General features: G+C 37.0%; 1 pseudogene; it reads right to left on the reverse strand.

Moving 5' to 3' along the window:
* Positions 1-12,378: 12,378 nt before the first annotated feature.
* On the reverse strand, positions 12,379-13,705 carry LOC122025381 (annotated as a pseudogene).
* Positions 13,706-27,009: the final 13,304 nt, after the last annotated feature.

A 27,009-nucleotide genomic window follows, 5' to 3' on the forward strand; every position in this document is an offset into this window, starting at 1 on the left:
CCGATCAACCTTCTTACTGATCGGTCACCAGACCGATCAGATAACTCACAGAAAGTTTCTGTGTGGTTACTGATCGGTCCACAGACCGATCAGATAACCAAGGTATCACTGGATCGGTCGACAGACCGATCCAGACAGCCAAAGTATCACCGGATCGGTCAACAGACCGATCCAATGCCTCTGTTGGTTTTAGAGCTTCCCAACCCTAAACCCTAACGTCTTCCTGGTCTAGAGAACGAGCTACCGAGCCCTCTCTGACCTAGTCCGGAGAACGAGCTACCGAGCCCTCTCTGACCTAGTTTGGAGAACGAGCTGCGGAGCCCTCTCCGACTTCGTCCGGTCCAGAGAACGAGCTACCGAGCCCTCTCTGACCTAGTCCGGAGAACGAGCTGCCGAGCCCTCTCCGACTTCGTCCGGTCCAGAGAACGAGCTACCGAGCCCTCTCCGACCTCCCATGCTAAGCTTCCATACTTGGACTTTTCCCCGTGCCAAGCTCCCTGCTTGGACTTTTCCCGTGCCAAGCTCCCTGCTTAGACTTTTCCGTGCCAAGTCTCCATACTTGGACTTTTCCCGTGCCAAGCTCCCTGCTTGGACTTTTTCGTGCCAAGTCTCCATACTTGGACTTTTCCCTAATCAGGTCAACTCAAGTCGGGTCAACCAGATCAACCTTGACCAAAGGTTGCACCCACAATCCCCGAAGTTCATATTCTTGTCAAACATCAAAATACAACTTCTCTATTCTTGTCAAACATCAAAATATACCTCGAGTCAGGTCAACTCGAGTCGGGTCACCCAAATCAACCTTGACCTAAGCTTGCACCAATAATCTCCCCCTTTTTGATGTTTGACAAAAACCATAATCAAGTTAGGTTAACCCGATAACCTAACTTAGGTTTTCCAATAGTTCTCCAATGTTCTTCCTCGAACATTCTCTGAACATTCTCCCCAAACTCCAATGTTCTTCCTTGAACATTCTCTAGACATTCTCCCCCTTTTTGACACACATCAAAAAGAGTGGATCAAGGTCAAGAGTTTCTTCCTAATGAAAGTCCCATACCTTTCATTGAAACCCTTAATTTCCCCCTTGATACTAAAATCAACAATCAACTTAGTGATAATCCCATATCACTCATCCTCAAAAATCTTTACGAGTAAAAACTCCCCCTAAAGGTCAACTCCCCCTTGACCATTAGGTAAAACTCCTCCTAAAGGTCAACTCCTCCCTGACCATTGCACCAACAATGTCTTGGAGAGTTTCAACCCTTTAGAAATCTAAAGCACCAACTTCCATAGCTGAAATTTCAGACAACAGTCGAAAATCAGCATTTTGGCATGCTCTGATCGGTCACCAGACCGATCAGGACTCCACTGGATCAGTCACCAGACCGATCCACACTGCCCTGGATCGGTCCAGTGATCGATCCAGGCTTCCTTGGACCGATCAGTATCTTCTCTGATCGGTCCACAACTCTCTGATAAGGATTTCTGATTTTTCTTTCGAAATTCAGAAACCCCTAAAAAATCACAGAAAATTCCAAAAATTGTAAAATTTTGAGGATACATTCCTCATAACATATATTATCATGGAAAAATAGTTTTCTATGAAAATAACTTCCATTTTTAAATCTTGATACAAAGTTCGAAAGACTTTGAAATAGCTCAAGGTTAATCCATCTTTGTATCAACTTGCTCAATGATGAATGCTATCACTAGAAAAGCTTCATCAAGGTTTTTCAAATCAATTTTGAAATGATTTTAAACCATTCAATTTAGGACCGCAATCTTAGGGCTAAATGTACATGACTTGTACACAAGTTTTCCCTATGATCCTCAATTTCGAATTAGGCTCATCTAGGTACAAGAACTATGCACCTTGATCCTAACTCATCATCCTAATATCTCACACACATCTAAGGTGTATCAAACACATCCAAGTCAATTTTGATGTGAGATATGAGTTTAGATCATCTTAAGCTAAGTTCTCATGCATTTTCTAAACAACAATTAGATCTCCATATCAAATTATGTTTTTATCCTTAAATCAATTTAATTGATCATAAATGCAAGAGATGATGACATGACATAAAATAATATCATAAGTGGAAATAAGTGCCAATGTCATGATGTCATGGCATAAAGTATGAAACTTAAATAAGGCATGACATATAACTAACCTAAGTATTATCATGACATTTTAAATGATAATAAGTTAAATATGATGTCATGACATGGCATATGACAAACAATGTATGGCAAATAACATATAAAGGTATAGAAAATACCTAATTCTAGCCTTAGTTGTCATTTTTGATAATTTTGATCATTTTACCATAAATTCTATATTCCTAAATGTAATAGACCTAAAATCATATACTAAAGATTTTTAGATCACTATGTGCCAATTAGATTGACCCTAGAAAACTCCTCAAATGTGGTTGACACATCCTAATCACCTTAGGAATAATTTTTAATTTCATTTTCAAGGCTTGATTACACCTTGAAAATTCCTAAAATGCCACCTTTTGCCATGAGTAGGTTAACTACCTATCCAATTAAGGTTGGCACACCCTAAACCATCTAGCGTGAAGGAATCACACTCCTAGGAACTCAATACCTATTTGAGCTCATTGGGTTCACTAAATATTCACTAGGGATGACTTCCCTAGCAACCCTCCTAGGCTTTAAAGCCTTGGTCATTTGGGATTCATCAAGATCAACTCTAGGGGTGACTCCCCTTGTGACCTTGGTGATGGTCTTCCTAGCCCTAGGTCTTGTTCCATAATCGAATGGAACATTATGATAAGCAGGCTTGACCACTTGAGACTTAGGTTTGTGACCCAAACCTCTCATGTCCTTGGGCTTTGATTTTTGACCCTTAGACCCTAGAGTTGACTTCTCCAAATTCTTAAGGGCCTTTTCTAAAGTGTCAAGTCTTGACCTCAAGACTTGATTTTCCTTCTTTAATACCTCAAGCTTTAATTTTCCATTTTTCTTTGAGGTATTCCTAGGCATATGTCTAGTTGTTTTGGGATTCCTATCTAGGTTTTCCTTAACCTTAGATGAGTTAACTCTAGGGTTGGCATTTCTAGCATTGTCCTTATCTAGGCTAACATGTTTGGCACCTAAGCACATGTATCGATTTCTATGGTTATCATGCTTATCATTATTGACAATTGTAATAAAACTACTAACATGTGTCTTATTAGAATTGCAAGAATGAGCCTTAAAGGATACCTTAGGGTTTGCCTTAGCTCCCCCCATAGATGTGCTTGGTCTCTTTTCCTTGTGAGGTTGCCTCCCCCTTGGACATTGACTCCTATAATGTCCCCTTTGCTTTCATTGGAAGCACACCACGTGCTCCTTGCCCTTGCGTATCGGGACTCCGACTTCCTTGACTTTTGGTGCCGGTGGAGTCTTCCTAATCCTCTTTGGACATTTACTTTTGTAATGCCCATATTCCCTACACTCAAAGCACATTATATGTAATTTACTTGAAATTAAGTTACTTGAGTTACATAGGGTTGAGGATGGATATAAGCTCTCTCCTTCATCCCTTCCGGAGGTAGAGGTTTCTTCTTCTTGCTCCAGTCTTGAAGAAGAACTCTCCTCCTCTTCTTCCTTAGATGTTGAGTAGCCCTCAACTTCTAATTCCATACCTCCATGATGTGATCTACTTGGCTCACTTGACTCCTCTTCATGACTTGAATTGGAGCTCTCCTCATGGAACTTAGCCAAGTTGTTCCACAACTCCTTGGCATTGTTGTATCTACCTATCTTACACAAGATATCATTAGGTAATGAAAATTCAAAGATTTTCGTTACCTCGTCGTTGATTATGGATTGGTGGATTTATTCCTTCGTCCACTTCTTCTTTTCGGGAGGTTCTCCTTCTTTATCCACCGGAGGAATAAAACCTACTTGTACACAATTCCAATTTACTAGGTTAGTCATAAGAAAATACTTCATTCTTACCTTCCAAAACGCGAAGTCGTCGCGATCGTAGAAGGGTGGAATCGTGACGTCTTCTCCAAGTTGATCCATTCTCTAGCTTGTGCTCCCCCGGGTGTTAATCCGACGAAGAGCGACCTCGCTCTGATACCACTTGTTAGGACCTTCGGATAGCGGCTAGAGAGGGGGGGTGTGAATAGCCGACCCCAAATTCTCGTTTCTTCCTACAATTTGAGTTAGCGCAGCAGAAATAAAAAGTAGAAACGAAAATGGAGAAGATCAAACCTCAAACGCGACGATATAACGAGGTTCGGAGATGATACTCCTACTCCTCGGCGTGTCCGTAAGGTGAACGAATCCTATCAATCCGTCGGTGGATGAGACCCCGGAAAACCGGCTAATAAAAACTCCTTCTGGGTGGAGAAACCTCGCCACAATCTCTCTTGCAACAGCAAGATCAGAGTACAAGAAATACAGCAAGAAGTCAAGAACAATATGTATGTAAAACACTAGTTTGCTTGCCTTCTCGTCGACTGTTGATGAAGCAGCAACTTCACGGATGCCAACCACAGCAGCAGCTGATCAGTTGGAGTCCAGCCGAGGGAAGCTCACACGAAGCTTCAGCAGTGGAGAGCTCAACAAAGCTCAGATCGCAAGTAGGAAGAAGAGTAAGTTCGTTGCACTGTTGATGTAGAGGCCCTTTATATCCTGAACCTGCGAAGAAGACAAAGAAGAAGCAGAAATCCAGTCGTTGTGACTCAACGGCTAGGCCTGGACCGATCAGGCTCCACCCTGATCGGTCCAGGGCGGATCTGATCGGTCTGGGGACCGATCAGGCCCTACGCTGATCGGTCCCCAGACCGATCCCAACTCTCATAGAGAGTTGGTTGCGATCCCTGATCGGTCTGTGGACCGATCAGCCTATAGGTTGATCGGTCACCAGACCGATCAGATAACTCACAGAAAGTTTCTGTGTGGTTACTGATCGGTCCACAGACCGATCAGATAACCAAGGTATCACTGGATCGGTCTACAGACCGATCCAGATAGCCAAAGTATCACTGGATTAGTCAACAGACCGATCCAATGCCTCTGTTGGTTTTAGAGCTTCCCAGCCCTAAACCCTAAGGTCTTCCTGGTCTAGAGAACGAGCTACCGAGCCCTCTCTGACCTAGTCCAGAGAACGAGCTACCGAGCCCTCTCCGACTCCATCGTCCGGGTCAGAGAACGAGCTACCGAGCCCTCTCTGACCTAGTTTAGAGAACGAGCTGCGGAGCCCTCTCCGACTTTTTCTGGTCCAGAGAACGAGCTACCAAGCCCTCTCTAACCTAGTCCGGAGAACGAGCTGCCGAACCCTCTCCGACTTCGTCCGGTCCAGAGAACGAGCTACCGAGCCCTCTCCGACCTCCCATGCCAAGCTTCCATACTTGGACTTTTCCCCGTGCCAAGCTCCCTGCTTGTACTTTTTCGTGCCAAGTCTCTATACTTGGACTTTTCCCGTGCCAAGCTCCCTGCTTGGACTTTTCCGTGCCAAGTCTCGATACTTGGACTTTTCCCGTGCCAAGCTCCCTGCTTGGACTTTTCCGTGCCAAGTCTCCATACTTGGACTTTTCCCGAATCTGGTCAACTCAAGTCGGGTCAACCAGATCAACCTTGACCAAAGGTTGCACCCACAATCCCCCAAGTTCCTATTCTTGTCAAACAACAAAATACAACTTCCCTATTCTTGTCAAACATCAAAATATACTTCGAGTCAGGTCAACTCGAGTCGGGTCACCCAGGTCAACCTTGACCTAAGGTTGCACCAACACCCTTTGCAACAAGGCTTGCTTTAAAGGTTTCCACCTTCCCGTCTGTTCCTCTTTTTCTTTTGTAGACCCATTTACATCCAACGGCTTTTACACCATTTGGTGGTTCTACAAGCTCCCAGACCTGATTAGAATGCATAGATTCTATTTCAGAGCTCATTGCACATTGCCAAGATGCTGCATCTTTATCTTGGAGTGCTTCATCATATGTCAAGGGATCAACTTCATGTTCACTAGGGATTAAGTCCGAAGACTATCCTAAAATATGAATATGTCAGGTTGCCTAACAACCCTCCTACTATGACGAGGCACTACTTGTAATTGTGCATCATTTGTGGCACGTGTTACAGTTACTTGTGATATCTCATCTTGTACCGTTGGTACTAAAGTAGAAGTGTCCTCTCTTATTTCCTCGAGAACAATTTTACTCATGGGCTTGTGGTTCATTACATAGTCTTCTTCTAAAAATCGAGCATTGGTGCTAACAATGACCTTATGATCTTTAGGACTATAAAACAAACCACCTTTAGTTCCTCTATGATATCCCACGAACAAGCGAACTTCTGTACGTGATTCCAACTTATCATCGTCTCCCTTCAGCACATGTGCTGGACTACCCCAAATCCGAATGTGTTTTAAACTAGTCTTACGCTCATTCCATAATTCTGTGGGAGTAGAGGGTACTGATTTAGAAGGTACCAAGTTCAGAATGTACGCCATCGTTTCCAGAGCATATCCCTAAAATGAATTTGGTAATTCTAAATAATTCATCATTGATCTAACCATTTCCATAAGAGTCCTATTCCTTCGTTCCGCCACACCATTCTATTGGGATGTACCAGGTGCAGACAATTGGGATTGAATCCCGACCTCTGATAATTAACTCCTAAACTCTCCTAAGAGGTACTCTCCACCACGATCAGACCGTGGTGTCTTGATACTTTTACCATGACGTTTCTCCATATCAGCCTTGTACTTTTTGAACTTATCAAAGCACTTGGATAGTCATGCCTTTAATTTTCTTAGCTATCGACTCTCTTACCCTTGTCTTCCATTGGAGCTCTAGTACCGGTGGAGAAACAAAGGGTGGGGGAAATCTTCTTAGGGCCGACAGCAATGAATATCCCACGTTGGATTCTAGGTGAGGATTTTTTTTATAAAGTGGAGACGTTAATTTTGTCTAAATTCTATCAACTATACCATATAAATCTTATTATATGTATACCAAGCAGTCAATTTGATATTGGATAAAAATTTCCTATCCATATCCATATCATATATACATAGTAATATTTAATTCACATATTAAAATTTATTATACATACGTTTCTTATATAATCTATATTACCATTACATTTACTTTATATATATAATATATCATTAATTTAATATTGAATCAAATCTCTTATACCTATCCATATATATCATATACATAATTTCACGTTCAAGACATATCCATATCTTCAATTAAAATCTCCTAAGTATAAAATAGACACAACCAGGAGCATGTATATAAACATAGGCATAAGCATACTAGCTAGCATAAACGTACATACTTTGGATGAACAGAAGCATAAGCATATAATTAAACTAAGCATGAAATAGATATAATCATGAGCATGTATATAAACATAGGTATAAGCATACTAGCTGGCATAAACGTACATACTATGGGTGAACAGAAGCATAAGCATAAGCATAAGCATAAGCATAAGCATAAGCATGTAATTAAACTAAGCATGAAATAGATATAATCATGAGCATGTATATAAACATAGGCATAAGTATACTAGCTGGCATAAACGTACATACTATGGGTGAACATAAGCATAAGCATAAGCATGTAATTAAACTAAGCATGAAATAGATATAATCATGAGCATGCATATAAACATAGGCAAAAGCATACTAGCTAGCATAAACGTACATACTATGGGTGAACAAAAGCATAAGCATGTAAATAAGCTAAACATGGAAAAGATCATAATCACATAGAGTTAGTGAGCTCCTAGGCTAAGGGCACCGATCACACTCAACTACATAATTTGGCGAGCTCCCGGGTTAAGGGCACCGGTCACACTCTGCCATGTAAGATTGGCGAGCTCCCCGGCTAAGGACACCAGTCACACTAAGGACACCGGTCACACTCTACCACATAAGATTGGCGGGTGAGCTCCCGGGCTAAGGACACCGGTCACACTCGACCACATAAATTTTGGTGAGCTCCCGGGCTATGGACACCTGTCACACTCGACCACATAATTACATAAACATAGACATAAACTTAATCATGCACTCAACATAAATTTGATCACTACATAAACATGGACATAAACTTAACACTTAACATAGCATGCAAATTCATAACATAAGCTTAAACGTAGACTTGTGCATCAACATAGCATAAGCATGTATAGCAACTTAGACATGGCATAATCGTAAACCTAAATATATGCATGCAAATTCATATCATAAGTTAAGCCTAAACTTATACATCAAGAATTGGCTACTTCTACCTAGCAATAAGTGTGGGAGCATTAACTCGTGCATGAAATCTCCTAAGAACCACGGGGATTCATTTATCTTAAAGCTAATTCTAACAAACTATATTCTAATTTTAATTCCGTTGGTTAAGTTAAGAGGAAGGGTTTGCCATTTCATCCCAAATTATCCATAAATCATCTTGGTCCCATTATAAAATAAAGAAATGAATTGGTGGGATCATATATAATCTAATCATAAAAATTCATTTATATCACAAGACAGAAAGGGCATGTAGATAAGTTTCCACCATTATATATATGCAAGTGTCTCCTTAAGCGTGCAAAAATATTGCTTCATGGAAATCAAAAGTAACCTACTACATGGCTCCATTGCATGAACATGGCAACAATTAATAGCAAATGTCATGACATCTCTTGTATAAATAATTTTCAACCAAATAAATTTCTCTTAACTTTAGAAGGGAGAAACACGTCAGCAAATTATAATGAAACACCTTAACTCAAGAATCGAACATAGAGACATGAATAAAAATTAAGATGATTGCACTTATAGTTGCCGCATGTAGGAATTAAAACCACCGAAACTAGACTCTACAAAATCTGAAATCTACATCAATACAATAATTTGGAGAACAAGAAAAGAACCTAAACTATGGGATTATCTTCCTAAAACAGTAAAGATTATTAGAAGTCATAGGATCCAAATTCCACAAAATATAAGAACTAAATAAAGCATTACACAAGTAGAGAACGTGCCTTTAATTTTCTTAGCTATCGACTCTCCGAACTTTATCTTCCCTTGGAGCTCTAGTACTGGTGGAGAAACAAAGGGTGGGGGAAATCTTCTTAGGGCCGGCGGCAATGAATATCCCACGTTGAATTCTAGGTAAGGGTTTTTATATAAAGTGGAGGCGTTAATTTTGTCTAAATTCTATCAACTATACCATATAAATCTTATTATATGTATACCAATTTGATATTGGATAAAATTTACTATCCATATCCATATCATATATACATAGTAATATTTAATTCACATATTAAAATTTATTATACATACATTTCTTATATAATTTATATTACATATTACATATACAAATTTATAAAATATATTTATGATACTATAGTTTTCAAGTTTCCAACTATATAATTCCTATTACGTATTTTATATCATATAAAATATTTTATTCCATATTAATTAGATATCCATCTATCATACATACATAGTAATATTTAATTCACATATTATGCATATAAATTCATATATTTTTATTTACTTATTAGTTATGTTTCCTAAATGATAAGTCCTATATATTATTCTTATAGATCTTGATATTAAGACTTTGTTTGGGAGTTTTAAATTGGAGAGAAAGGTGGGTTGGGTAGGTTTGGATTGGGTTGAAAATCAGTTTTTTAAAAAATTACCCAACCTGAACCCGACCCGAACTCGACTCTAACTCAAAACCTATAAACCCGAACCCGAACCCGTTCCACCCCGGACAACCCACCAACCCGGTAATTTTTTAAAAAACTGATTTTCAACCCAACCCGAATTCATCCTATTCATCCGAATTGACACTCCTGGCTAAGCCCCTAATTAAAAGTTTAAAAGTTAAAACATTAAATACAAAAAAAATGGTTTGGTCTAGTGGGTTCGGGTTGGTTCGGGTTTATGGGTGACCTGATTCTTAATTCAGGTCAACCCGGGTTGACCTGAACCCAACCCAACCTGGAAAAAAAAATCGGGTCAGATTTCGAGTTCAACCCAATCTGACCCTAATCCAAAAACCCCAACCCTAACCCAATATTTTTCGTGTCGACTCGGGTCGAGTTATGGGGCCGAGTTCATTTTTGACACCCCTAGTACTAACCTAGCTTTCAAGTCACACTATGTGAAAAATGACTTTTTACTTCGCCACAATTTACTTCGTCAATTTAAATATACGAAGTAAAAGTGTATAAGCAACTTCGCTGAAAAAATCGACGAAGTATATACAAATATAGACTTCGCAGATTTAAAAACACGGGCTTCGCTTTAAACTGAAATAAGCTATTACTTCGGAAAGTTGTTAAATACCGAAGTAGTAACGTCGTGAATACAATTTTTAGTGTTTACTCCGAAGTAATAGTACAAGAGTTAACTTTTATTTTGAGACAACTTTTATTTCCCCCCACTTTTTCGTTTTCTTGGGTTAGGGCTTTCCTCTGCCGAAATTGATTTTTTGGACCTCCTCTTCCTTCCCCTTCATTTCAGTCCTCTCCGTTCTTCCTCGTTAGGGCTTCCGATTTGGAGTCTTAGGCAACAGAGACGAAGGTTTCCTCGTTAGGGCTTCCGAAATAAGGTTTGGCAACTTGAACTTTCTTACGCAGGGTTTAGGTTGCAAGTGTTTGAGATATACCGTATGTTTTCAATTTGACAGAGCTGGCAGAAGGCTGAGGTACAGGTTTCTTTCCTTCGATTTCTTTTTCTTATTCTTCTTCTTTTTCTCCTCCTTTATTTTGCAAAATCATGTTTTAGACGGTCTCCAATTTGTTGTAGGTTTGGTGCTATTCTTCCAACAAAGACAAGTGTTTGAAATTTTTTTTTGCTTTTTTTTTCAGTCTCTATGTTTACGAGGTCATTACCTAAAGGGCTGATTCATGATGCTTTCTTGGAGTAGATACTTCTGTTTTCGGTTGTTCTTTATTTGGTTTGTTGTTGTGGATCGTGATGAGACCAGTGGTGGGGGCTGCCATAGTCCTCACTGGTCAGTGGGAAGGCAAGGAACACAAATTTCCAGCGACGGCAACTGCTTCTGGTGGCCAGCAGACCTTCAAAGGTTTCTCCTGTGAAGTCTTGGGGAAGAAGAGTGTGGCAACCTTGGAAACCGTGGCCAGCAAGGCAAGAGAGGTTGCATTCAAATTTTGTGCCCCGAAAGTCAAAATGAACAGGGAGGGCAGTGGTTTCAAGAATGGCACGTCACCGCTGGAGCTATGCACGGCATTTTCCAAAGTCGAGATCAGTCAAGGCACGACATTTGAAATACAAAATTTGAATTCATTCTAAGCAATTCAGTCAAGACACGACATTTGAAATTTTGAAATTTGAATTCAGTCAAAGAAATTCAGTCAAGACACGGCATTTGCGGCATTTGAAAGTCGAAAATTGAATTCAATAAAAAAAATTCAGTCAAGGCACGTCATTTCAAATTCAAAATTTGAATTCACAATTTGTTGATGTAAAATAGTATCAACTACTTCAATTATTACCAAAAATTTCAAAGTAGTATCTATCTATTATTTCGATCCAGAACGAAGCTAAATGTAATTTAATCGATAATTACTTCAGGAATTAACGATATGACGAAGTAAAAGTAATCCATTACTTCATTTTTAACCGAAATTAAAGTAGATATATTACTTCACAACAAATACTAAACGATGAAGTCGAAAAAGATTAATTACTTCGGTGTTTTTAAAAACCGACGAAGTTATATGCACTTTTTACTTCGTAATATGTCCGAACCCGACACCCAATACGACTTCATTTTTTCTGGGCCTACGACTTCGGAGTTTATCCGAAGTAAAATGAATCTTTTTACTACACGCATGTCTACTTCGGTAAAAATAAGTCTTTTACTTCAGGTAATCAACGAAGTAAAAAGTCGTTTTTCACATAATGGATCACCGCTATATTCTGACCATCGAGCCACTATTTCATTCTCTCCGTATTGTGGTTGTATTTCAATCTGCGCACTGTTATTACTATTCGACTTTGTATCGTTATTATATCTCAACCTGCGTACTGATATTATATCTTGACCTACATGCTGACGTCATATTTTTTTTTTTTTTTGATGGACTACACCTCTTTACCTTCTCAAAAATAGAGAGATAATCCCCGGGATTATGGTATAGCGATAGGATATTTAGATTGTCACCTAAACACTATCTGTTAGAGCCTAGCTATGACAAATTTACATAAATTTTTTACATTACCGGCTTGATTAATCATTTTTGTCCCAATATCGGCCTGATTAATCATTTTTGTCCCAATATTGAGAGGTGATTAGAACGCAGATAACATCATCGATATTATTATTAGAAAGAGCATACGGAAAACATACATATAAAATGCGACGATCCGTTGTAGTAATTAATAATTGATTGGCTTGCTGTGCAAGACGACGGTCTCGACGGTGAGTCCAGGGCCGAAGCCAAAGAGGACGCCCCAGTTGAAGCCGTCGCCGGTGGTGGCCTTCCCCTCCTCCGCCGACCTGCGCCGCATTTCGTCCAGAATGAACAGAACGCAGGCGCTGACCATGTTGCCGTACTCGCTGAGCACCTGCCGCCATCTTCTCCTTCTCCAGCCCCAGCTTGGCTTCGATCTGGTCCAGGATGGCGGGGCCCCCCGGGTGGGCAATCCAGAAGATGGAGTTCCAGTCATCGATTCCCAGCGGCGCAAACGCATCCACCAGGCTATTCTCGATGTTCTTGGAGATGAGCTCCGGCACATCCTTGAGCACGTGGATGATGAGCCCCGCCTCCCGAAGGTCCCCGTGGATGGCTCCCTCCGAGTCCGGCAGGATCGTCTGGCTCGCCGACACCAGCTCGAACAGAGGCCGTTCTGTTTCCAGGTCCGGGTCCGCCCCGACAATCACCGCCCCTGCTCCGTCCGCGAACAGAGCCTGACCCACCAGGTTGTCCAGGTGCGACTCCGACGGCCCGCGGAACGTCAACGCCGTGATCTCGGAGCACACCACCAGCACGCGCGCGCAGCGGTTGTTCTCCGCCAGGTCCTTGGCTAGGCGGAGCACGGTGCCGGCGGCGAAGCAGCCTTGCTGGTACATCATGTAGCGGTTTACCGAGGGGCGGAGACCGAGGAGCTTGGTGATCTGGTAGTCGGCGCCCGGCATGTCTACGCTGGTGGTGGTGCAGAAGATGAGGTGAGTGATCTTGGATTTGGGCTGGCCCCATTCCTTGATGGCCTTCGCCGCCGCCTCCTTCCCCAGCTTCGGCACCTCCACCACCACGATTTCCTGCCGCTCGTCCAGCGACGGCTCCATGTACGCGCACATATTCGGGTTCTCCCTCAGCATCTCCTCAGTCAGGTGCATGTATCGCTTCCGTATCATCGACTTGTCGCCTGAACTCAACAATTAATTAGAAGTAAATCATATAATAACAAAATAAACATATGCATAAAAAATAGTAGCAACGAACGTACACATTCTTTTAAACTTCTCCTTAAGCTCAGTGAGGTGGTCGCTCTTGGTCATGCGGAAGTAGTTGTCAGCGTAATCAGCCTGGTAGACGACGTTGGCTGGAGTGGCCGTGCCTATGGCCAGAATCGCCGCCGGACCCTCCGCCCGCTGACTCCGTCGGATCTCCTGGACTTTGGCCATCGTAATATACGTGTGTATATACCAACCGCTGCACCGCCGCTTGCAGGAATCTACTACTTATGGGGACTAGGTGAAGAGACGGAGCGAGCAATTTATAGACAATGAAAAGAAGAGTAGGGGACGGATAATGTGGCACGTCGGCTGTGTTCGGTTTAGTGCATCCGCTGGCCACGAGGCTTACCCAAGGGTGGAGCCAGCCCGCCTGATCTATGATCTACTCGGGCTGATGCGGAGTGGAATCCGTCTGAGTGATTTATCCGGGTTGATCCCAGACTATGGGCAATGAGTGTCGATGCTGACACCGCCGCCCTATTTTTTTTCCCACCATAAATCTTAATTTTCTCGTCGCTGTCGGTCCGGGCTATATCCCGGTTAAACCATAACCTGGCTTCATCAGTGTGCCAAGTTGATTTTAGGCCCCGAGCTGGCTTCCTCTTATTCTTTCTCTTCTCGTTATTGGCTTGTTCTCAACTTCATCGTCCCGATCGAGCTAAAGCCTGGATAGACTATATAGCATGGCTCCACCCGTAGACTTACCGACTCTTCCCTTCCGGTTAGCAACTTAGCATGGGATCTCACGCCCAACTGCCTCTGAGGGGTGGTATCTTCACCGCTATGTATACTTAGTTTTACGTATTATTCAAAATAAGTAGTCATTTTTTAATTCATCAATATCTCTTTCTATGTTTTTTGAAATAAATAGTTAAAAAATATTTCGATATTATTATTTAATTAAATTTTAAATTTCACGAGAATTCTGATAAGATTAGAAAGTGTTAAAAAAATATTTCTGTTTAAGATCATTTCTTCTGATAAGATTAGAAAGTGCTATTAAGACAGATGAACTTTATATTCTATAAATGATAGATTATGGTCGGTTATTGCTTAATAATTTTCAATATTGCTACACATTCTATATTAGAAATAGATAGTTCTTAGTTATCGGATATGTGTTGTGATATGTGCTTATTATAAAATCAAAAACATCATACTTAACCACTATATTTTTAAAAAATAATTTAATCATGAAATAATTTACCCAAATATTTCATAATATTCATTTTAATCTCAAAAATACTCTTCACCACTCTTAATTATCTAATTTCATACGATGATGGACCCAACTCGGATGATCTATCTGGATTGATCTTTGGCGGTGGGCTATGAGACACTGTCATCTCTCTATTTTTTTCTTTCTCAAGTGCCCCGCTCATTAATTTTCTCTGCTATGAGCTTACCTACCTTTTACTGCCTTAGGGCATCCTTGATATGGATATTTCTTTAAATATCCTTAGATGTTAAATTTTCATGACAAAGGAATATTAGAAATCAACAGGTAAAAATTTCTTTTCAGGGGATATTAAAATAAAAACTTATATAATTAAGCATGATAAAGAAAATTTAAAACTAATTACAATAAAATTGAAATAAATACCGACACCCCAGTTTCATAATTTAAGGCTTCAAGCATGAAATAATTTATCCAAATATTTCAAAATATTCATTTTAATGTCAGAATACTCTCCACCCTCTTAATTATCTAAGTTCATATTCTAATTTTCTATTTCACTCATAAAACTTGAGTTTATGGGCCAGTTTTTTCCATTTAATACACAACCATTAAAGTAGGTTTATTATAAATCTATGACTTCCATTTTTATTTCGCATTTAATTTTTTTTTTCATAAACCTACATCTGAGTATTCATGATTCATTTTATCTTTTTTTTTTAAAAAAAAAATATTCAACTTCAATATTTTTACTCGGGGGTGTTTAATTTAAGGGAATAGGAGTCGGGAATAGAAATAAAAATCATTGATTGTCATTGTTAATATTTGGATTATAGGAATAGGTAATGCTAAATGACCAGAATCTAGCCAGCTATAATTCATGTATGCATGTATGTACAAGGGTATTTTAGTAATATCATATGCATATATTAATTACATGCATGTATTATGATTGGCCGATAGAAAATTCTAGCTGGCCAGATTCTGGCCAATAAGATTTACTCTATAGGAATAGGAATACAAATAAGGGAATGAATCCTTGAAATTAGGTAATAATTTATTCTCATGTACCTCCCCTTCAATGAGTCATTACCCTATTTTCATCAATAAAAATATTCTCTTATTCCAAAATACCCTTGACTTAAAACTAAAATTTGCTCCTTTAATATCAAATATCAAAATATATTTATTTATTTTTTCTTTCATATTACTTCTCTCTCCTTATTATCTCTCATCATATTTTCTCTCTCATTGTTTTATCACACAATTTCTCTCTCCTTAATCTCTTCTATCACACTCTCTTTCCTCTTTTTTTTTCTCATTATACTTTCTCTCTTATCATACTTTCTCTCTCCTCAATCTCTTCCATCGCACTCTCTTCCTTCTTTTTTTCATCATACTTTCTCTCTTCTCAATCTTTCCCATCACACTCTCTTTTCTCTTTTTATTCTCTCACACTTTTACTTTCATCACACTTTTTCTCTGCTTAATCTCTCTTGTCACACTTCCTCTTTTTTTTCCTTAACACACTTTCTCTCTCATCATACTTTCTCTCTCACAATACTTTCTCTCTCCCCAATCTCTCCCATCACACTCACTATTCTTTTTTTTTCTTATTACACTTTCTCTCTTATCATACTTTCTCTCTCGTCATATTTTCTCTTCTCAATCTCTCTCATCACACTTTCTCCTCATTTTTTTCTCATTACATTTGCTCTCTCTTCATCCTCTCTCATCATACTTTCTCTCACATCATATTTTCTCTCTCATCATGCTCTCTCCTATCACATTCTCTTTTCTCATTTTCTCTCATCACACTTTCTCTCTCTTCATTTTTTCTCATCATATTTTCTCTCTCCTCATACTTTCTCTCTTATCATTTTCTTTCATCATATTTTTCTTTCGAATTTATCTTCCTCTCACATTTAATTTTTTCTCTTATTTTCCTTAAAAAGTAAAAAATAAAATTTTTAATTTATTTCGATAGAAAATATATCATTAGTTAAACATTAATTATAAAAATGATATCTATATTCATATTTATTTTTTATTGTATAATATAATAATTTTTATTCCAATTCTTATTGATTGAAAAGAATCAAACGTCCCCACATATTTTAACTTCAATATTAACATCCCTTCTATGACAATTCATATTATTGGTTTAGTGCAGCAGGTAATGCCATTAATTCAGTCACTTCACGAGATGCTCATACAGTAACACATCATCCATGCAAGTTTTAAAAATAAGGAAAAGGTCCTATTTATAAAATATAGATCTTTTTAGCCCGATATGGCGTGATGGCAAATAGCTGGACATATCTCTCGAGAAGTGGGTCGGATCTCTCATGTCAGGATCTGTTGAATTTTTTTGAATTTACTCGATGATTGAATAAGATCTGAAGATCTGAATACATGATTAAAAAAACTCTAAGCACTGAAATCGAAATACAGACACCCCATGTTCATAAAAATTAATTTAAGCATGAATTAATTTACCCAAATATTTCATAACAGGACACATCTCGCTAGAAGTGGGTCTGATGATCTGTCACGTCACGAACTGTTGTATTTTTTTAATTTACTTGACGATTGAATAATATCTAAATATTACCCTAACTCCTCCGTCATCTAAATTTTACGTACAGTCTTAATATTTTAAAATTTTTAGTTTTACTCCCTAATTAAATATTTTAATTATTCTTTATATTTATATATAAAAATTTTAAAAATAAATATATATAGTTTTTTAAATTTAACACATTAAATTAAAATTTAATTTATTTTCTAATAATTTCATCATGACTTTTTAAATGATCCCGAATTACATTAAAAAAATATATATATTAAATTATCTTTAAATGATATTGAGTTTAAAAATAATTATATTAAGTAGAAAAAAAATCAAGATGAATTTAATAAAAACTATACTTGATTTTAATTTAAAGTATTAAATTTAAAAATATATATATTTATTTTTAAATTTTTTATATAAAAATATAAAGAATAATTAAATAATAATATCTGGAAAGTTGAAATAATAAAATTTTATATAGAGTGGAGTGAAAATAAAATTGGTTAGACATAAAAACTACATATAAAATTAAATTTATGAATAAAGGTTTTTTCTTCAATTTATTTTAAAAAAATTACACATATTTTTGAAAATATCTCTACGCACTGTTCTGAAGAAGGCTATAGGAAGATAGCTCGCAGCGGGACTGCCGCCACTTTTGACCGCTTGGACATTGCAGGTCGTGTAGCCGGTGACCATGGCAATCATTTTGCGGTCAGTGAAATCGTGGCCGCTCGTTGACGATAGGGTCTGGTGGTCATGATCTACTATGAGCCTGTTGCTCACACTATGATTGTCTGAACGATTTTTTTTTCTAAATGTTATTGTTAAAAAGAAAGATAAAAATATAGAAAATATAAATGTGCATGTGCTTTTCTGCTAATATGAAAGTCAGTCGTGGGTTTTAGACATTTTTTAAACTTGAATGGGTGATACGGTAAATTTACTAAAATTTAATTAGGATGAAGTGCAAGAGCCGATGAAAAACAATATGAAAACTTTTTTTATTTTTTTAATAATTCTATTTGTCGTATAGTGGATCTAAAAGCAATGTAAAATTGTGAGAATAGATTTCAAATGCAAATTTTTTTTTTCTCCCCTACAACCGCACACCCCACCCCCTTCCCCCTCTCTTCCATTCAAATGACCTTTCTATCCCTTTTTTTTTAATTTTTTAATTTAGTTTTATTTTTAAATTAATTCTGTTTATTATTTTTCATTAAAACTTATATATATATTTTTAATTTTATTTAATTTTTATATTTTTTAATTAATTTTATTTATTATTTTTCATTAATACTTATATATATTTTTTAATTTTTTTAATTTTTATTTAGTTTTATTTTTAAAATTAATTTTGTTTATTATTTTTTCATTAATACTTATATATATTTTAATTTTATTTAATTTATATTTTGTTTTATTTTTTTAACTAATTTTGTTTATTATTTTTCATTAATACTTATATATATATATTTTAATTTTTATTTAGTTTTATTTTTTAATTAATTTTGTTTATTATTTTTTCATTAATACTTATATATATTTTTTAATTTTATTTAGTTTTATTTTTAATTAATTTTGGTTATTATTTTTTAATTTTATTTAATTTTTATTTACTTTTATTTCTTTAATCAATTTTCTTTATTATTTTTATCAATTTTTTTATTTTTTATTTTATATAATTTTTAATATATGTCAAAATCTCTCTTTACTTTAAATTACCTTCCTAATTCGATATTTAAATTACCCCTCATTCAACTCTTGACACATGTCAAATCTTCTCTCCCTTTAAAGCATTCCTCCCTCCAACTATTGACACATAACACATGTCAGAATCTCTCACATTCTTTAAATTACCCATCCTCCAACTATTGACACATGTCAAAACACCCTCTCCCTTTAAATTACCCCTCTTTAACGCTTGACATATGTCAGAATCTTCCCTCCATTTAAATTACCCCCTTCCAACCCTTGACATATGTCAAAATCTCTCATCCCTTTTAATTAATTTTATTTAATTTTATTTAGTCTTATTTCTTTAATCAATTTTGCTTATTATTTTTTAATCAAATTTTTTTATTTTTTTTATATCATTTTTAATATATGTCAGAATCTCTACCTTCCTAATTCGACACTTAAATTACACTCATCCAACTCTTGATACATGTCAGAATCTTCTCTCCCTTTAAATCATTCCTCCCTCCAACGCTTGACACATAGCACATGTCAGAATCTCTTATCCTCTTTAAATTATTCATTCTCCAACCATTGACATCTGTCAAAACACCCATCTCTTTAAATTACTCCTCTTCAACGCTTGACATATGTCAGAACCTCCCCTCTAGGGGTGAGTATTCGGTTAAAACCGAACCGAACCGAACCGAATTAACCGAACCGAACCGAACCGATTTGTTTTTGAATAAACCGAACCGAACCGATTTTCGATAAAAACCGAACCGAACCGAACCGAATTTTCAAGAAAACCGAACAAACCGAACCGAAAAAACCGAATAAACCGATTTTTTCTAAAAATTTGGTTTAGCTTAATAAAAATTTGGTTTGGTCTAAAATTTATGGTCTAAAAAACCGATTTGGTTTAAAAATTCGGTCTATTCGGTTTATTCGGTTTAACCGAATAAAAAAAATCAAAACCGAACCCGAACCGAATTAACCGAATTAACCGATTTTTTAGAAATAAAAAACCGAATTTCCGAATAAACCGAACCGAATTTTTAAATTCGGTCGATTTAATCGGTTTATTCGGTTTAACCGAACTTTTGCTCACCCCTACTCCCCTCCCTTTAAATCACCCCCTTCCAACCTTTGACATATATTAAAATCTCTCATCCCTTTAAATTACCCCCTTCCAACCCTTGACATATATCGAAATCTCTCATCACTTTAAATTACCCCCTTTCAACCCTTGACACATGTTAAAATTTCTCATCCTTTTAAATTACTCCACTTCCAATTCTTGACACATGCCAGAACTCCTCACTCTCTTTAAATTACCCATCCTCCAATCCTTGACACATGCCAAAACACCCCTCTCCATTTAAATTACCTCCTTCAATCCTTGATAGATGTCAGAACCTCCTCTCTCCTTAAATTACCCACCCTTTAACTCTTAACACATGTCAGAACCTCCCCTCCCCTTAAATTACCCACCCTTCAACTCTTGACACATGTCAAAACCTCTCCCTTTAAATCCTCCTCTCACACTTTATTTTTAGTCACTCTTCAGTCACACCTCCCTCCACTGCTATCTCCCTCTCAGCTCTCATTCTCTCTTCCTAAAACATAGTTATTTTCATAGCCATTACTTTTCGTAATTCATAGAAGGAAACTATGGATGATTATTTGGGTTTATTTTCAGATAGTTGGTCAATTGAGAATGATGTTCCTAGTAGAAAGAGTATCTCCAACAACAGTCACGATTATACAGTCAAATTTACCACAGATCAGGTTAGTTATTATCATTATTTTATGCATATTCGTTATTTATTTTATTAGTAGAGAAATTATATTAAAATTGGATAATGTCATACTTGTATGTCTTTGTTATATTTTTTTATATAAATATTTAAAAGTAGAGAAGATATGATAAATTGGGTAAAGACAGTTGATCTGAAGAATGATATTATAGTGGTTATTAAAAATTTTACTAATTTAAAAAGTGGTAAGCTACCAAAGTGCCATCTTATGTGTGAAAGAGGTGGAAAGTACAAACCGCCACGATATCTAGTTGATGGACAATTCTTAAAAAGAAATATTGGGATTAAAAAATGTAAATACTCATTTGAGCTGCGAGGTATACCAATACCTCCAGATGGCGTGATGTGGGGTTTAAGGTGTTGGATCGCGGCGGCCAACTAAAAGGGGGGTTGAATATCCTGCAAGAAATAAAAACACAAAACCCTTCTCGACTTTTCTTAAACTAACACTTGCATAAAATAAATAAGCAGAAAGTAAAAGAAGAAGCTCACAAAGATTTGACTTGGTTACAACCGGGAAGGTTGTTAATTCAAGGAAAATATCGCACTAGTACTCCTTCAGGCGGAGAAGCCTCTTACAGCAATAATGCATAGAAAAATAGAAGTTAAACTACAACTGGAAGCGCACAAGTGTTGAAATACACAATTTCTGAGTTGTTGAAAAGCTTCTGGACCAATGTTGTATTTATAACCTTGGTCGGGGTGCCTCGAAGGGTTCCAGACACTCTGGGGGGATAAAACTTTATCCCAAACGCATAGATCTCGGTTTGACCGAGATTTCGATATATTTTCGGTCCGGGCACTTGGAAGGGTTCTGAGCGCCCCAGATTGTTCCGAGCGCCCGGGTGGGAAAGTCAACCCCATTGACTTTTTCAGCCTGAGTCTTCTGCTCCGACTCCGTTCACCTCAGTTTGAGTCTTCTGCTCGCTTGGGTGATCTCTGCCATCCAGAATAGAGCTCACCCGAACCTAACTTCGGGTCTTCTCGAGCAGACTTCCGCTCCGACTTCTCATCCCTCGGAATCGTTGCATGCTTCCTTCTCGTTCGTTAGTGTACTCATCCGCAGTCTTTATCCCTCGGTCGCACCCCGTACCGACCTTCTCGCTAGTTGCGTCTCTTTCTCCCCGAGTAGTCTTCCGCTCTGACTTCTCGTCCCTCTGAACCACCGCACACTTCATTCTCGTCCGCCGGTGTACTCTTCCACAGCGCCTCGTCCCTCGGACGCACCGCGTGTCGTCCTTCATGCTAGTTACGTCTTCCGCTCGACTACCTGTGCTCCTAAGCTCCTGCACACTTAGACACAAGGTTAAAAATACACAGGACCTAACTTAACTTGTTGATCACACCAAAACAACATTGGGGTTCTAACATAAGGGTTGTCTGTGGTTTTCATAATCATCAATTAGTAGAATATATTGATGGTCATGAGTACCCGAGTATGTTAAAACCAATAGAGAAAGAATTTATGCTCAACATGACTAAAAACATCACACCTCATGAAATTCTTAGTATTTTGAAGGAAAGAGACCCGACAAATACTATGAGGATCAAAAGCATTTACAATATCATTTTCACAAATAAATCCGCTAAACAAGCCGACCTAAATTATATTCAGTATGTCTTGGACCAATTAATCAAGAAAGAATACCTTCATAATTACTGTACAAATCTAGACACCAACGAAATCACAGATATTCTTTGGGTTCATCCAAAAAGTCTAGAGCTGTCTGTCAACTTTTCATCCGTGTTGATCATTGATGCAACATACAAGACCAATGAGTATCAGATACCACTATTGGAGGTTGTGGGTATCACATCCACAATGTGAACTTACTCACTTATGTTCGCATATCTTAGTAATGAGAGGACAGAGCAACTGACATGGACATTAGATACCTTAAAGAAGTGAATGGTTGAAAAGAAGACATCGTTGCCATTGGTGTTTGTTTCAAATTGGGATTTGGCGCTTATTAATGCCATCGAAACATGTTTTTCCAATGGACGTCACATCCTTTGTATTTGACACATAAACTAGCGCGTAATAAAGAAATGCACCCTTATGCTTGGTCTGGAGTGACAACATTTTTATGCATCGTAGCACGCACTCATTAATTCATCGATACAATGATCTTACCAGCAGAAGTGGGATGTCATGCGCAAGGAGTATCAATGATTCGAGGGTGTTCTAAATTACCTTTAGGATACATAGTTACACCCTTACAAAGAGTGGTTTGTTTCAGCATGGGTTGATACATGTATGCACCTTGGGAGTAATTCAAATCAAAGGTATAGTCACTTTATAGATTTATTATTTAAATTTTGTTCATTATTGTAGTGTTTCAATTCTTTTCAATATTAAAACACAATGCATTTTTTTTTATTACAGGGCATAGTCTGCACATGCGAGATTGAAGTTATATTTGAGAGACACCATGCCATCCCTACAGACATCTTTTGAAAAAATACATAAGATGTTGAGAATTCAGTTCGGGGATATTAAGAAGTTGTTCGAGAAATCTCTCAATATTTCACGCCATCAACATTCACATGATGACATTTTCAATCAAATAAGGTATCATATTTCATTATAGGCAATGTAGTTGATTTCTCGTCAGCTAAAATGCATTGAGGAAGTATCTCACCAGCTAGTCGGTAGATGTAACTGTTCTATCAAAATTGTATACGAATTGCTACGCGAGCATGATCTTGCACATTACCATTACTTTTCCATTCCAATTCTGCTTCAGAGTATCAACGCTCATTGGAGGAGATTGTCGATGTACGCACATCAGTTTAATGACGAGGGAGCACAACCTAACAGGACATCCCACGTTGTTGAGATATTAGATGGGATGGATCCACATATACGAGAGCATATGATAGACAAGTTCTTCGATATGATAGATCCATCTCAAAGTACAGTTCGAGCCCATTCATATATACAACATAGAACATAGAGGTCGACCTACGAGTAGAGATGAGCAAAGTGGACGTCGTATATCTTCTTTTGCAGATGCATCTACTTCAGGATCTAGGGTCTCTCAACCGAATGCAACATCTCAAGGGAGAGAAAGTATTATGAAAAAATAATAAATAAAATTAAGTAAAAAATAAAACTAAATAAAATTTAAAATTAAAGTATCGATAAAAAATAAAAAAAAATTAATTAAAAAATAAAAATAAATAAAATTTATATAAAATTATTTAAAATAAAGTATTGATTAAAAATAATAAATAAAATTGATTAAAAAATAAAATTTAAAAATATATCGTATTGATAAAAAAAAATTAAATTAATTTAAAAATAAAACTAAATAAAAACTAAATAAAATTTAAAATATATAAATATGAGAATTATTTTTAAACAAAATTAATTTAAAAAATAAAACTAAATGAAAAATAAATAAAATTTAAAAAATAAAAAGAAAAAGGCAGAGACATTTGAAACGGAGAGAGAGAGAGAGAGAGAGAGAGAGAGAGAGGAGGTGAGAGGGGATGGTGTCAGATTGGGGGGAGGGCAACTCTTTTTAATCTTCAGTCGACAAGTATTGAGTGATCGATGATGTCATAATTAATAAAAATTAAATTGAGAAATTATTGAAACGATTAAAGCATGTCACCTTTCTAAGGAATTACAGTCATGATTTTCATAGATTTTTCACTTCTATCTATCGTACCCAAAATACCCAAGTACGAGCATCATCCACGGATTTGAAATCTATCCTCATAATTTTACTTTACTTTTAGATCCATTATACGACAAATAGAATTATTAAAAAAATAAAAAAAGTTTTCATATTGTTTTACAAATTACCCAAAGTACGCGCATCATCCACGGATGAGAGCATCATCTCAATTTAATTTTTAATTTGATTTTTATTAATTATGACATCATCGATCGCTCAATATTTGCCGATTGAAGATTCAAATCATGGAGAATAATCAAAGGCCAAAGGCACACCACCTCCCGTGTACTTCCCATTCTACTCCTTTCGGAAACATTAATACTCTATTTACTCTCAAGTGTGGATAAAGGAAGGAAAAAAATTTATGGTGAAAAATTATTCTCAGAGGAAGAGAAGAGAAAGGGTAAAGAAATCTTTTTTTTTATATTTTTATTTATCTTCATTGAGGAAAATGAATACATGCAACATAATTTTATAAATAAAAAAAGGTACATGCGTCATTTTTTGATACATGGTATAATTTTATAAGTTAAAAAGGGTACATACATCATTATTTTTTGGTATATGATATAATTTTGTGAATGAAAAGGGGTACATGTATCATTTTTTTTTTCCATCCGCTGTTTTCCGTCCGATTTTGAGATGATCGATTTTAACTCCAAAACTATCCGTGGATGGATTGCGTGTCTCTTCCATCTGAAAATTTCAATAAAATAAACGATGAAAACTTTTTCACTACAGAAATTTTTCCTTAATTTTATTTTCCGCTCTATAAAATAAACCGAGCATCATATTTCAAACATTTAAATTTTAAAATAATTTCAATCATTCTTACAATTTCAAGATTTCTCCCCCTAAAGCAAATATCACTCCTGTTTTTTGTTTTTATCTATCGATTATACAACTCAATTTTTTTTTAAAAAAATTAACTACTAAATTCTTAATGAAGATTTAACATAATCTACTTTCTTAAAATCTACTCTTTCATACTATTACAAATTTATATAAATCCAAATAATTTAGGTTCATTGGTGAATTTTGATAAAAACCTACTAATCTACTTAGAGAGCTTCAATTGTACTTATTCTAACTCTCATGAGTTTCTGAAGTGCCAATCATTACAAAATCTATCAAATTTACCGACGGAATTATATTCTATCGTACTTATTTAATATTGTTGACGAAATTTCACTTCCGCTGGCAAGTGAATTTTTTTTCGAGATTCCCGATAGAATTCTAAATTCCGTCAGGAATTTCCGACGAAATTAGGATACCGTCGAGAATCCCAAAATTATTAGGGCACCCGTGCCCTTCCTTCCTCTCGCACGTGCGTGTCTTTCTTCGGTGGCAATTTCTCCAGGTAATCTTCAACCCTGATTTTTTCCCTCTTCCCAATCTTCAGTGGTTGCCGGTGTAGATGGTGCTAAGCATAGCAGCATTTTCTCTCACCAGAGTCTGACAGCCAGCACGCGGCTAGCGGCGTGTCCAATCGCCAACACATGGCTGGCGGCATTTCCCCCGCTAGCACGTGGCTGTTGTAGTGTGCTGCCCCAGCCGCGTGCTGGCAGCGTGTTTGACCGCCAGTAGTGTGCTTGCAACGTATTTGACCGCCAGTCGCGTGCTGGCGTCGTGTTCGGCCGCTAGCCGCATGCTAGCGGCTGTGCTGTTCACTAGCTGTTGGCTGCCGGTCGCTAGCTGTTGGCCGTCGGCCGCCAGCTATTGGCTATCAGCCATCAGCTATTGGAAGCCACCTGTTGGCAGTGTGGTCGACCACTACCTGTTGGATGTGGTTGGTCGTGTCGCCGACCACCGCCTGCTAGATGCGGTTGTCAGCATGCCCGGCCGCTAGCTCGCAGCCAAGAGCTTGTACGGTCATCAACCTTTACTAAATTTCTAACTAATTTTAGTTAAATTTTTGTTATGATGGTTTTTGTTTAATTTTAGCTATTTTTTTATTTTTTATTTTGTTGCATTCGTTGCTCTTTTCTGATTAGACTACTCTTTTTAAGTATAATTTCTTAAACAGTACATTTACATATATGCTATATTAAATAATTGACATCTTGATGGTGATTTATAGGTTAATAGTACATATATGTTTTATGGTGATTGTTATGCTTGTGTAAATTTTTGCTTTTGATAGTTGACATCTTGATTTTAATAATACGAGTATTAAACATGTTAATTGATTGAGTTACATAGTTCTCGGCATATTAACCAATTTGGAGATACAAATACTTGTGTAAGGTATGCAACTAAGTGAGAGCACCCTAGGATAAGTGCTATATTGAAATTTTAAATGAACAAGAATATTTAATATCATATGAAAGAATTAAAGTTTCCTTAATTCCTATTTTATATTTGATTGCTTTATTTAAGTTTAAATAAAATTATACCAATTTAATAGTGTTTTAAATTGTATCTAGGGATGTCAATAGGTAGGATTTCATATCCTTCGTACTTATCCCCATTTATTATATCTATACCCATACCCATCGGGTATTTAATTTTCATACTCATCCCCATACTCGTCGGATTTTCGGGTATCCATATCCTACCCATCATCCTTATTACTCCCTACCATTCTCATTTTTTTTA

This window comes from Zingiber officinale, chromosome 9B, assembly GCF_018446385.1.
Source record: "Zingiber officinale cultivar Zhangliang chromosome 9B, Zo_v1.1, whole genome shotgun sequence".
Taxonomy (NCBI): Eukaryota; Viridiplantae; Streptophyta; class Magnoliopsida; order Zingiberales; family Zingiberaceae; genus Zingiber; species Zingiber officinale.